This window comes from Homarus americanus, unplaced genomic scaffold, assembly GCF_018991925.1.
Source record: "Homarus americanus isolate GMGI-L3 unplaced genomic scaffold, GMGI_Hamer_2.0 scaffold37833, whole genome shotgun sequence".
In the NCBI taxonomy this organism is placed as follows: domain Eukaryota; kingdom Metazoa; phylum Arthropoda; class Malacostraca; order Decapoda; family Nephropidae; genus Homarus; species Homarus americanus.
The window spans coordinates 1-12,519 of NW_024718564.1; the positions used below are offsets into that span (position 1 = coordinate 1).

Sequence of the window (12,519 nt, forward strand, 5' to 3'; positions counted from 1 at the left end):
ACAAACATTGAAAATTATTACAAGTCCACACAAGTTAAAATAATACTAACTCCACAAACAATGAAAAAATACTAACTCCACAACATATGAACATTTATCTAAGTCCACAAACAATGAAAATTTTTACAAGTCCACACACGATACAAAATTATTCCCGGTCCACGGACGTAATACATTAATACGGAGCCGCAGACGATAAAACATTTTCTATATCCACAAAATATTCAAAGTCCACAAACGATCAAATAATAACAAGTCCACAAACAGAAAAAACATACCAACTACACATACACAAAGGCTAAAATAATACTAACTCCACAAACATCATAAATTATTCCAAGTCCACATACATTAACAATTATTACAAGTCCACAGAGGATACAAATTATTCTAAGTCCACACAACATGACAAAAATACTCAGTCTACATTGAAAATTATTCAAAGTCCACAAACGATAAAATAATAACAAGTCCAAATACATATTAATTATTCAAAGTCCACACAGGATCAATTAATACTAAGTCCACAAAGGATATTCAAAGTCCACAATCATTATACAAAGTCCACATAAATTGAACATTATTCCAAGTACACAAACAATAAATTATTCAAAGTCCACACAACATAACAAAATATTCAAATATCCACAAACATCATTAATTATTCAGTCCACATAAATTGAACATTATTCCAAGTACACAAACAATAAATTATTCAAACTCCACAAAATATTCAAAGTCCACAGAAATTGATCATTATTCCAAGTACACAAACAATAAATTATTCAAAGTCCACATACATTAAAAGTTATTCTAAGTCCACAAACAATGAAAATTTTTACAAGTCCACACACGATACAAAATTATTCCCGGTCCACGGACGTAATACATTAATACGGAGCCACACACGATAAAACATTTTCTATATCCACAAACGATAAAATAATAACAAGTCCACAAACATACCAAGTACACATACACAAAGGCTAAAATAATACTAAGTCCACAAACATCATAAATTATTCCAAGTCCACATACATTAAAAATTATTACAAGTCCACAGAGGATACAAATTATTCTAAGTCCACACAACATGACAAAAATACTCAGTCTACATTGAAAATTATTCAAAGTCCACAAACGATAAAATAATAACAAGTCCACATACATATTAATTATTCAAAGTCCACAATCATTATACATTATTCAAAGTCCACATAAATTGAACATTATTCCAAGTACACAAACAATAAATTATTCAAACTCCACAAAATATTCAAAGTCCACACAACATAACAAAATATTCAAATATCCACAAACATCATTAATTATTCAGTCCACATAAATTGAACATTATTCCAAGTACACAAACAATAAATTATTCAAAGTCCACAGAAATTGACAATTATTCAAAATACACAAACAATGAGACATTTTCAAAGGATAACAAATATTCCAATTCCACACAAGATACAAAATTATTCAAAGTCCACACGGGATAAAAAATTAGTCCGATTCCACCGGCGTAATACGTTATTCCGAGTTCGCGTGCGTCGATAATTATTGCCGGTCCTCGGACCCGACGCGTAAATTTCCCGTTCCACAAAAGGCAAAACAAATTCAAAGTCGACAAACATTATCAATTATTCAAAGTCCACAAAGGTTAACAATTTCAAGTCCACAAACAACTACAGGTTGTAACTCTCTAGTCCGGCATTCTGTGCTCCGCAAACTCCCGTGGTCCGGAACAATTTTACTTTCTCCAACAGGTACATAGGCAGTTTTTTTTTTTTTTTCTTGGAAATTATCATTATTATAGCAGGAGTATTAAATTTTGGCCCATCACGCCCAAACGTGGGTCAGTGACTTATGCCCAGGTGGGCTAATCCCCTAAAAAACAAAAAACCCAGCAAATTAAGGTTTGTTTACATCCAGCACTTCAGCTGCTCTCTCTCTCTTTGTCTATAGAGTACAACATTTAACCCTTCAGCAATAAATAAGTGTTGCTTTCATATTCTTATGTAGAATAATGACGATATCTTTTCACATGTGCGCACTTACGTATGCGCACTCACTTTTTTTATGGTTAACTACTTATATTGTTCCATTTTTTAACATTACACGTACTTCAAACGAGCATATTAATTTTTTTACATTAATTTTACTGCAGCTAAAATCAGGGTCTTATTTTCTTCACTTTTATATGTACAACCAATCGGTCACTGGTTTTGTGAGCTTTAACGTAAACGATGCCGGCAGCCGTCTCGTCTCGTCTCCTCTGATATTCCACGTATTATTAATAAATTCTATTGTTAATTTTGCACACACAAACATTAATTCAATAAAAACAAATTCACAAACATCAATTACAATATATATGAACAATAAATAAGTGTTGCTTTCGTATTCTTACGTAAAGTAATGACGATATCTTTTCGCATGCCCACTTACACGCGCGATCTCTTTTTTTCTTTACCGTTATCGTTAGCTACTTCTATTGTTCCATTTATTAACATTACTTAAAACAACCATATGTAGAACCAGTCAGTCACCGATTTTGTAATCGACGAAAACAATGCCGTGTGTTTTAATATTCTACGTATTATTAATGAATTGTATTGCTCATTTTGCACACAAACAGTAATTCAATAAAAAAGACATTCACTAATAAACAATAATGAATCTTTTCTACACGAGAGAAATGACGCTCTTTACGCGATTGTGCCAGTCGTCTGCACGTTGGCGGGCCGTTCGAACCCGTCGAAATTCCACTTTCCGCCGTCAAAATTTCTATTTATTTATTTTTGGGTCTGTTCCAATAAAATACGTTAAGAATTAAAAACTCTCCAAATTTGACGAGCTACTATACGACATTTAACCCTTCAATATGTCTTCAAAGAGGCCGTGATGCAGAGAAAGTGGTGCTAGTGCTTCCAAGCATAAGCACAAGTCACTATCTATCCAGGAAAAGGGTCAATTTCCATGGTCCGGCACCGGTCCGGTCCCGAGGTTGCCCGACTAGAGGTACGACATTTCGGTCCACAAAATATCTCACTTATTCAAAGTCCACATACATGCAACACATTTTCCAAATCCACAAACCAAAATAATTTCAAACTGCACAAATGACTATACTATAATCAAACAACAACAACAAGTCAAAACATTTTTCAAACTACAAATAACTTCAATCAATTACAAACAAACATATACAAGTCTACAAATATTCAAAGTCTACACGTAACTCGACTGCAATAAAACGGACGTGACGAATTGCACGTCAAACTGTATTGCGAGTCCGCGCTTAACTTCCGTCGATTCGAAGACGACCGATCCGCGGACGATTGACTTTCGTCGACGACGCCACATTTTTTACGACTCCGCGAACGGATCTATTACGACAAAAAATAACTCCGCGACTCCCGCAATTTATTGCGGCCGTTCCGGTCGATTCCGACGACGCCAAACTCCCGACAAAATATTCCCGGTGCGCAATTGACACCCTTCAAATTAAAACCAATAACTATTCCACAATAAACAATTTCACAAGTCCACAACATTAACTTACACTCTTCGACTATTTCCCGATATATAACTGCCCAAACCCGACGCGACCGCATATTCAAACTACAGACGGTACGTGCATTCTCGTCCTCGATGACAGTTACTTTCCAAATCTAAATAGAACTCCTCCTCTTCTTAACAACAAAATTTAGTCAAATATCAACACAATATATCTAATTCACACTCACAACATATATATAACAACAAATAAATACAATCCAACATACACACAGCAGCAGTAATACAACCACAAATTCAATCGCTAACAACAAACGTATACAGGGACACAAAAACAACCAACAAAGGGAAAGAAAGCAACAAACAAATGGGAGTAACAACAGGATCAAGAGCAATGGGAGGGTGACAAACAACAAGGGAATCACAATCAAACAGAGGACGAGAAGGAACAGAGGGTGAACAAGCAAAACAATAAACAAGGAAACGAGGAAGACATAAGGCGAAGAGGAGGAGTAAAAGAAGGAAACAGGAAGAAGAAGAAGAAGAGGACGGACAGAAGCAGGTAGGGGGGAGAAGCCGCACGACAAACACAGAAACGAGGAACGCGTCAAAAAAGGAGGAGGAGGAGGACGGGGAGGCAGAGGGAAAAGACAAAAAAGGGAGGGCTTACAAATTAAACATTGTGCTCGTATTCCTTCCCCTACTCGTCCAACAAATTTTATTATTATACAAACGCCTTCACAATAAACACCTTAACACGAGTGGAGCAACACGGAGTACGGGTGAACGAGTATAAATTCATCCCAAAAATATATTACTGCTGCATCACGTATTTCCTTACCGGTAGATGTCGCTGTCTCAAAATAGGTACCCACGCGCATTCCACGACTGCCCGCTCTCAAACGCACTGCCACAATTACGTAAAACTAATACACCTGTCGAACCTTCCCGCCATTTCAAACACGCGACTCTCAGTTCAATCTACTTCCAAATCATTCTTTACGCATCTCGCGGGTATACTTCCGTAACTACTGCCGTACTTCCCCGCGGTACCTCGGAGACTTTCGTTTGTGCGCCGCCTCGTCTCCGTCGGTCCTCTTTCCCGTCCCGTAAACGGACCCCGATCGACCGTCGTCCGTATCCGCACCCGCCGCTTTACGTACGACCCTTTCCTAAACCGCCATTTACTAAATTCGTCGTCGTCCGTCCCACGTCGAAAGGTTATTGCGATCGTCGCTTCCGCCAATTTCCCTGCAACTTCTTTAAAATCCCCGTCGCATCCGTTTCTCACAATTACGCCGACTCGGCACTGACGAGTCAATTCCTTTAATACCCTACAAAATATATCATTCGTTGTCCCCCCCACCACCATCCTTATCACCTTTTACTTTATATCTTCACTAATATATAACTACTCTCTCTGTCCTAAAAAACCCACCAAATAGTCATCATTTCTCCATTCTTATCGGTTACCACAACAACACCATCTATGTCGGTCCGATCTCCCCCGTTCTTTTACTTTCAAAAGGCGCGCTTCCCCGCCGCCGCCGCCGCGTTCTCTCGTATTTATGCTGCCGTTATTTACGGATGCGTCCCGCCACAAATGACGTGCGCGCCGCATTCCGTGACGTTCTACGATCGTAATCATCTCCCCAAATTAGTGCAAACACCTAGTGATCACAGGCAACATCTTCAATAAATTCATTCTCGACATGTATCGACTTCCTCCGTCTTCGCAGAGTCGGTCTCTAAAAACAATACTACAAACATTATAACAATCGTTACAAACAACACGTACATTCATTTTACACGTTAAATCGTCTTTAAAACAATCTCGCCGGCCCGACATTGATGCGTGTCTCCTTCTGCGTTGACGAGTGTCTTCCCGCACTCGGGAGTGTGGCGTTCTTCCCGTGTTCCGGAGCATCTTCCTCGCGCGTCGACCGGTGTCTTCGTCCGCAGTCGACGAGCGTCTTCGTCCTCGGTTCCCGAATGTCTTCGTCCGGATCGCTCTCGTGCGCCGACTGTACGAGCCGTCTCCGACTCGTATCGGCGCGCTCCTCCGCAACTGAAACGGACAAATTACTGTCAAAATATATCGACAATTATCTACTATTACAAATTATACTAATTCCCAAACAAACTTCATCTAAGTTCATTCTTTCTACAGTATACCTATACACAAACATATCTACACACTATTGCCAACTAAAACACACAGGCATACTCGACTACCCCACAATTACGTCCCGCACAAATTACTCCTCCCGCTCGTGCCGTACGCGGGCGCCGACGTCGCGCTCTGCCGTATCTCCGTAAATACCCGCGACCCCGTCGCCTAATACAAAATCAAACTCGACGCTCCTCCACCCGTCGGTACGGTGTGCTCGTCGCCACCTCCCATACTTAACGATTATCAAAAAACATACAATATACCTATACATAACATAATATTAATTGTACATATTCGTACCATTCCCAAGAACTCGAGAAATCTATAAGACGATTGGGAAAGTCCACTCGATCCGGACCGGTGTACTTTACGACCGAATGTACGTCGTGCTCTCGAGGTCGTACCATTTACGTCTGTGAACGTCCGGCGAACGTAACTTCCGCAGATGTCGCGTAAAAATACGCGACGACGGAGATCCGGTACGAGGATAAACGTGTTGGCGGTGAACCAAAAACTATACGGCGAGTTCTGCTATAACGCGTGTTTTGACGACGCGATTTATGAATTGAGAAACGATATTTGTAAGACGCGAACTCGTTTGCTCCGACGCGATTCCACTCGAACGATTGTTATGGCTTCGGTTCACGTTCGACATCGCGTGTTCAATTGAGTCGTGTGTTTTGTTTGTGAACAATTGCAGAAATAATGTATGTAATATTTATGTATACAGTATACCTATATATTATAAGTCAATTGTAAAATTTTAAATAAAAGAGACAATCAAATTACATAACGTTTTACACCGGCGCTCTCTTTACATCACACAGTGTTTACGGTTCACGTTCGACATCGCATATTCAATTGATTTGTGTGTTTTGTTTGTGAAGAATTGCAGAAATAATTTATGTAATATTTATGTATACAGTAAACCACTCACAAGGTCCTACAGTGACAACAAAGGGAAAGTGACCTCGACTGTGACCGTCTGTGCCTATTTTTAGCCGTCCTTGTGGTCGGTAATGCATATCGGTATATTTACTGATCATAATACTTATCTCCTATAAATAATTCATTTGAAATTTATTTTTGGGCAAAGAATATTCGGTAAATGACTGCGTTAATTCTTGAAACTACCTACATTGGTAAATTTAGGACATAAATGATGAACGGAAGTCACGTCACGGATTCGGAGTTTGGTCCTTAACGATCGCCATAAATGTACATTACCGGGTATAATGGTAGCCTCCCTTTTTCCAGAAAAAATACTTGCAGCATATTTAATATATTACAGTATATTATAAATAAATAAATCAACAAATAAATTCAAATTCCCTTATCATCCTGCGTTATAAACAGAAATACTCGAGTCCCCGAGCGAGTACACAAAAAGAAAACGGACGACCGACACATCCTCGAGTGGATAGAGAACGGACATCTCTACTGGGGGACTCGAACGTTTCTCGTGTTTTGTGGGCGCTGTAGCATAATATGAATATGTAAATTGTAAAAATTTAAATAAAAGAGAAAAACAAAATAAGTAGCGTTTAAAGTGTACTTTACATTGTGGCTTGGCGCAGGGTTATGCAGTGTTTACAGTTCACGTTCGACATCGCAAGTTCAATTGATTTATGTGTTTTGTTTGTGAAGAATTGCAGAAATAATTTATGTAATATTTATGTATACAGTATACCTCTACAGTATATGTAAAATTTTAAATAAGAGAAAAACAAAATACATAGCGTTTTAGACCCGCGCGCTCTGTTTACTCCACACTTTGTTTGAAACACGTGTGAAATTTTTAAGTGTCCTCGGTGATTACTGTTTCTCCAATTTTGTGACTATGGAAAAGAAGAATATCTCTGGGAAGCACTCTGGTGATCATAAAAGAAAGGCTATAACACTCGAAGAAAAGCTTGATGTTTCATGACTCCTCAACATCAATCTTCTCCCCCATCAAGTTATATTCAGATTTTTTCAAGGTAAAGTGTAACATTTACTGTATGATTTCAATATTAGATATGAATGTAACATTTATTTAGACTGTACTACGAAATTTTTGTCGATTTGGAGTAATCTGCACCTAACCCTATTTTCTCCATAAGCCCTGTCATTTCTATTACACGAATTTCTATAACACGATGTTTTACAAGAACACAACTATCGCATTATAGCAGAACTACCTGTACTCGAAAGGAAACGTCTCGTATGCATCCGCGTAAACTCGATACGCCTCGTCTCCTCGGGACGTGTACGGCGATGAGGATAATCTTACGTCTGCGTTCAAATGGTGCAATGTGTCTGAGGAGGATCCCTAATTACACTTTTAAGGGAAGTGGATATACCCACGCCACGAACTTTCGGCTTCTGTTCCGAGGGATCGTCCCGTGTACCCGCCTCCGGCGTGCCGCGTTCCTATTATGACCCGCAATGTGCATACAATAACGCCTACTTGCAATACAGTATAAAACATAGGACATAAATACATATACCTCATCCTCCATTACAAGCTACTACATTCTTAACCCTTACACCCAGGTGACGTCCATCTGGTCTCCCCTTTGTGGAGGAGGGGGTGGGGAGAATTCATCTTGTTTCTCGATTTATCCCAATAGGAAGGGAGGGGGAAGTGCCAGCAGCACCCTAACCCTTGGCTTATGGGTTAAACTCCCATTTTTTAATAATACTTTTCATATTGTATCCAACACTTTTAGACCAGATATGACACCTTCAATTCTATATCTCTATGCTAAATTAAGTACTCTCGTTATAACACTTGTAATGTCCGTCCCTCTACGCATTTTCGATGGCACCCGAGTCTCGTCGTCGGTCGCATTTTCATTTCTCCCTCGTTATCTTTACGTTCTACTACTCTTTTACTCGTAAATTCCCGTCTTATTTCCTCTCGGTGACCGGTCAAAACTTCCTTCGATATTTCGTCGACGACGCGCCGCTTAATAAATTCTCGTCTCCCTTAAAAACCTTCCACTTACTCTACGCAATTCCTACGGAGACGCCGAGGCACGCCGCATACGCATTCCTATTCTTCAGAGAACCATTAAGTAAATACCGTACACTGCGATATAAACATTACAATACGGCGTCGTCCGACATTCTCACCCGCGGTTCGAGCGGCGTCCTCGGCCGGGGTCCGTCGAGTCGCCGGCCGCACAAAAATGACGTTTCTGACTCCCGTCGGGTGACTGCAAATGAAAAATTAAGGTTAAAAAATATACATAGTCAATTAGGCATGCAAATTATACATGAACCCTTGACACCTAACCCAAATATCTGAGTACATTCTCTAAAGACCTGGATACATTTGCCAAACATACACTTTCCATTGGAAAATCTTACATACTTAGGCAGCCACCAAACGGGGAGATACCACCTCCGCAGACAATATTGGAAGCGTAATGTGTCGTCCGTGGTAGATCTTCCTGCTACGTGGCATCCCTAAAATTGTGACCGAGTCCCGGGTCGCTCGTCTGACTCTCTGTCTCGATTGTTTCTCTTACTATTGACAACACAACATAAATCTATTGTTCCTCACTTTTGATTTTTTTTTCCATTTTGTATTTCTTTAAGGTTCTTCAGTATTATTGTTACATATAAACTAGGTTACCCCATATTTATGGCAATATGTTTTATTTTACTTGTGCAATAATGCGCCACTTTGAATGCGCACGCGTGTTTTGGTTTCGTTTTTACGGCCGGTCCCGAAAATATACCGGAGAGAGCGTCGTCGTTTGTGTCGTCGTCTGAGCCTCTCGCATCATATTTCGTTGATATCCACCAAAAATGAACACTGTAACTTCAACAATTATTATTATTATTATTACATTTTCGCCCCGATGTGGGTCGGTGACCCGTGCCCGGGTGGGCTAATTCCCATAAAAAAAATACGTATTATTTATTTACTTTGCACTCTTATACGTACGAGTGTCGACGAAATTAATCTGCCGTTATTTACGCGATCTCATTTCTTGCGCACTTTCGACGGTTCGCCGATTCGACGCGTGCCCTCGTTCTACTCCGGATGCACGTCAAATACCCGACGACGACGACGACCCCTCCGGGAACGTCGTAGCGTCGACCTCCGGCGCGCCCCGCGACGAGAAGACCGCTCCGGAATTTCGACGAGACGTCGCGTCGAACGGCGTTCCGGACTATACCCTCGACGATGACTGCGAGTGGCCTCGGACCAAACCCCACGCCTCCCGAGACACGGTCGAGTGAGGCTTCGGTCTCCGTGCTCGCCGATCGCCGCAATATAATACCAATTAAAACACTGCACTGTATGGCAAGTCTACCCTACAATGAATCCCCAAATCTGCTGTACCAAACATTCACTTGCCTAAAACGGTTAGCACACACACATCCACCCAGGCAAAAGAGGGGACTTCAATCGACTACTCTTGTTACCGACGACGAAATGTACGGCGGAGGAGCCGCGCGCTCGGTCCGTGGGCGTCAAACCCGAGCGTTCCTTTAATCGCGGGCTGTGGTTCCGCCGGAAGATGCCGTTCCTTAATTTCTGCAACGTGAAAGCCCGTCCTCCCAATTTCTCGCACGGCAACCGCCGGACGCGACCGCCTGCCGATGCCCTCTGGGTCCCACGCCACCCAAACAAACCCACCTAACTTTAGTAAATGGAAACGTACGTGCCCGAGAGAGGCGTACGAGTATTCTACGCGTGTCGCCGCATTATTCTCCCGCCGAATGCATTCGCCGCTGCGCATTTCGATGCGTTTTCCATTGAAGGACTAGGGTGTGGTTAGCAAATTATTTGTTCCTCTAATTGACATATATACAACTTATAAACCCTTCTTCACACTCACAATTTATAATTATAGTCACATATTTTATAGCAAACTCCAATAAACTTATCTAATATTTATCCCATTAATATCAACACTAATAACTGGTCACTTCGACTAAGTGTGTGTAGTGTAATTGTAATCACACAAAATGTTACATTATTAATAAGGTGACCATCATATACTATAAAACTTATTAAATAAAACACAAAAAAGGAACGACAGGTGGTAGGAGAGAAAGGTGGTATGTGGAGGGAAGGGATAGAGGGGTGGAAGGGAAGGATAATAGATAAGGAAAGGAAGAATGGTACGTGAAGAAAGGAAGGGGGGACAGATGGTGGGATAGAGGGGTGGAAGGGAAAGATAATAGATGAGGAAAGGAAGAGTGGTAAGTGGAGGGAGGGATACATTTAGCTGGAGGTAGAGGGAACAAGGGGTGGTATAGTCGTCAAACTATCCGTTAATCTTTAACGTCGTGTACTCGGAGCTTCCGTCTTCTCGAGTGCCGGAGCGGGTCGCCGCAGTTGTTTTGGGGGTCGACCGTCGGGCAAGTTTTAGCATTCTTACTTAATGAAATACTGTACATTACAAATACACGTATAATATGACCTTAAGCTAAAATAACCATTGACTGAGCTTTAGTTATCCTTAAAATAGCATCCATAAAAATAGAAAAACACGTAGGTTATTCTCGACGATCGTCTCGCGTCGGAGAGCGGCACTCGCCGACCCGTCTCCGGAGCGACGATCTACGGTCGTTCTTCGTGTCCTTCTCCCGGATCGCGCTTCCGCTGCCGACTGCTGCCGTTGCCCGAGGCGACTTCTTCTGTGGGTTAAGTTTGTGATGTGAATGCTGCCTGCATTTAATAATTATACTGCACTACATCTATACAACCATTGCATAGGGTATTATAAATCAATCGTAATGCCCTCGTAAAATATCGTGTTGATCATTTTTAATTTGTGTCGTGTACCGGTAAGCAGAGTGTCGAGTGGCCGGAGGTGTGTCCCGGGCCGACGGCGAGACGATACCCTACGTGATGGAACTAATCTACGATCGTAACTAGTCTATTGCTAGAAAATGCAATATACTGCACGCGAGACTACGTAAACGAGTACTTCTCGCAAACGACGACGGACCGTACGACTGCGCAATACGGGCCGAATCTCGAGCGGGCCCGCATCCGCGGACGGACCGCCCTCGGCGTGCCCGTCGACGGACACGCGCGCGACAAAAATCGCCACGACTATTTACTAAACGAAGAAACGGGACGTCGACGACCCGACGGCATTGTCGAATATTACGTCGTCGACGCGTTTACGTAAAATTGTTACCGGTCCCGCGTACGCGTCGGTGACCGACGCACGTACGGTACGACGTCGATGTGACGCGAGGCGCATTCCTAGAGAGCTAATAGCTTTAAACCAAATTTGGACTCAATTAAAGTGGTTTCAATGGAACAATTTACTTTGGTACTCGAGACTAACACAAAATACTAAAAAGACCCAATATACCCAAATGCACCTCGGCCCATCTCCTACAAAACATCGTTTTTGTAGTGTCGCGTTAAAACGGACGCTCGTAAATCGACGCGGCTAAAATTATGAGACGCGAAATGGCCCGTTTACTCGTGATCGGATTCGCGGCAAGATGGGGAGGAGGGTTATCGGTTTGACAGTTGATGCCAAGGTCTAGAGCTTATTTATTTATCTGTCCTTAACAGTGACTTTCAGGTTTTCTCTTATGAAATATCACTAAACTGACTTGGAAGAATATAATTAACATTGCTGGAATTCTTATAAAATTGTGATTACTTTGAATATAAACATGCTATAGTTCACATACAAATTTTAGTTGTAACTAATTTTATTACAAAGGGCTACAAATTTTTATCTCTTGTGCAAAATATACAACGTTTATGTTAAAATTATTAGCCGTCTTGTAACGATTTTAGCAATGCAAATTAAATTCTAACTTTTGTCTGTGATATTACTTAAGATAAAGCC

The 12,519-nt window shown here is 41.3% G+C and overlaps 1 long non-coding RNA gene across 3 annotated transcripts in view; it reads right to left on the reverse strand.

Moving 5' to 3' along the window:
- Window positions 1-5,092: 5,092 nt before the first annotated feature.
- Window positions 5,093-12,519, reverse strand: part of LOC121859787 — a 29,704-nt gene continuing 22,277 nt past the window's right edge. Inside the window, exon 5 of one of the 3 annotated variants that reach the window (XR_006087718.1) lies at window positions 5,093-5,590. This is a non-coding gene — a long non-coding RNA (uncharacterized LOC121859787). Of the gene's footprint in view, window positions 5,591-8,854; window positions 8,896-11,110; window positions 11,339-12,519 lie in introns of those variants that run through there. The other 2 variants (XR_006087717.1, XR_006087716.1) reach the window with 2 other exon arrangements.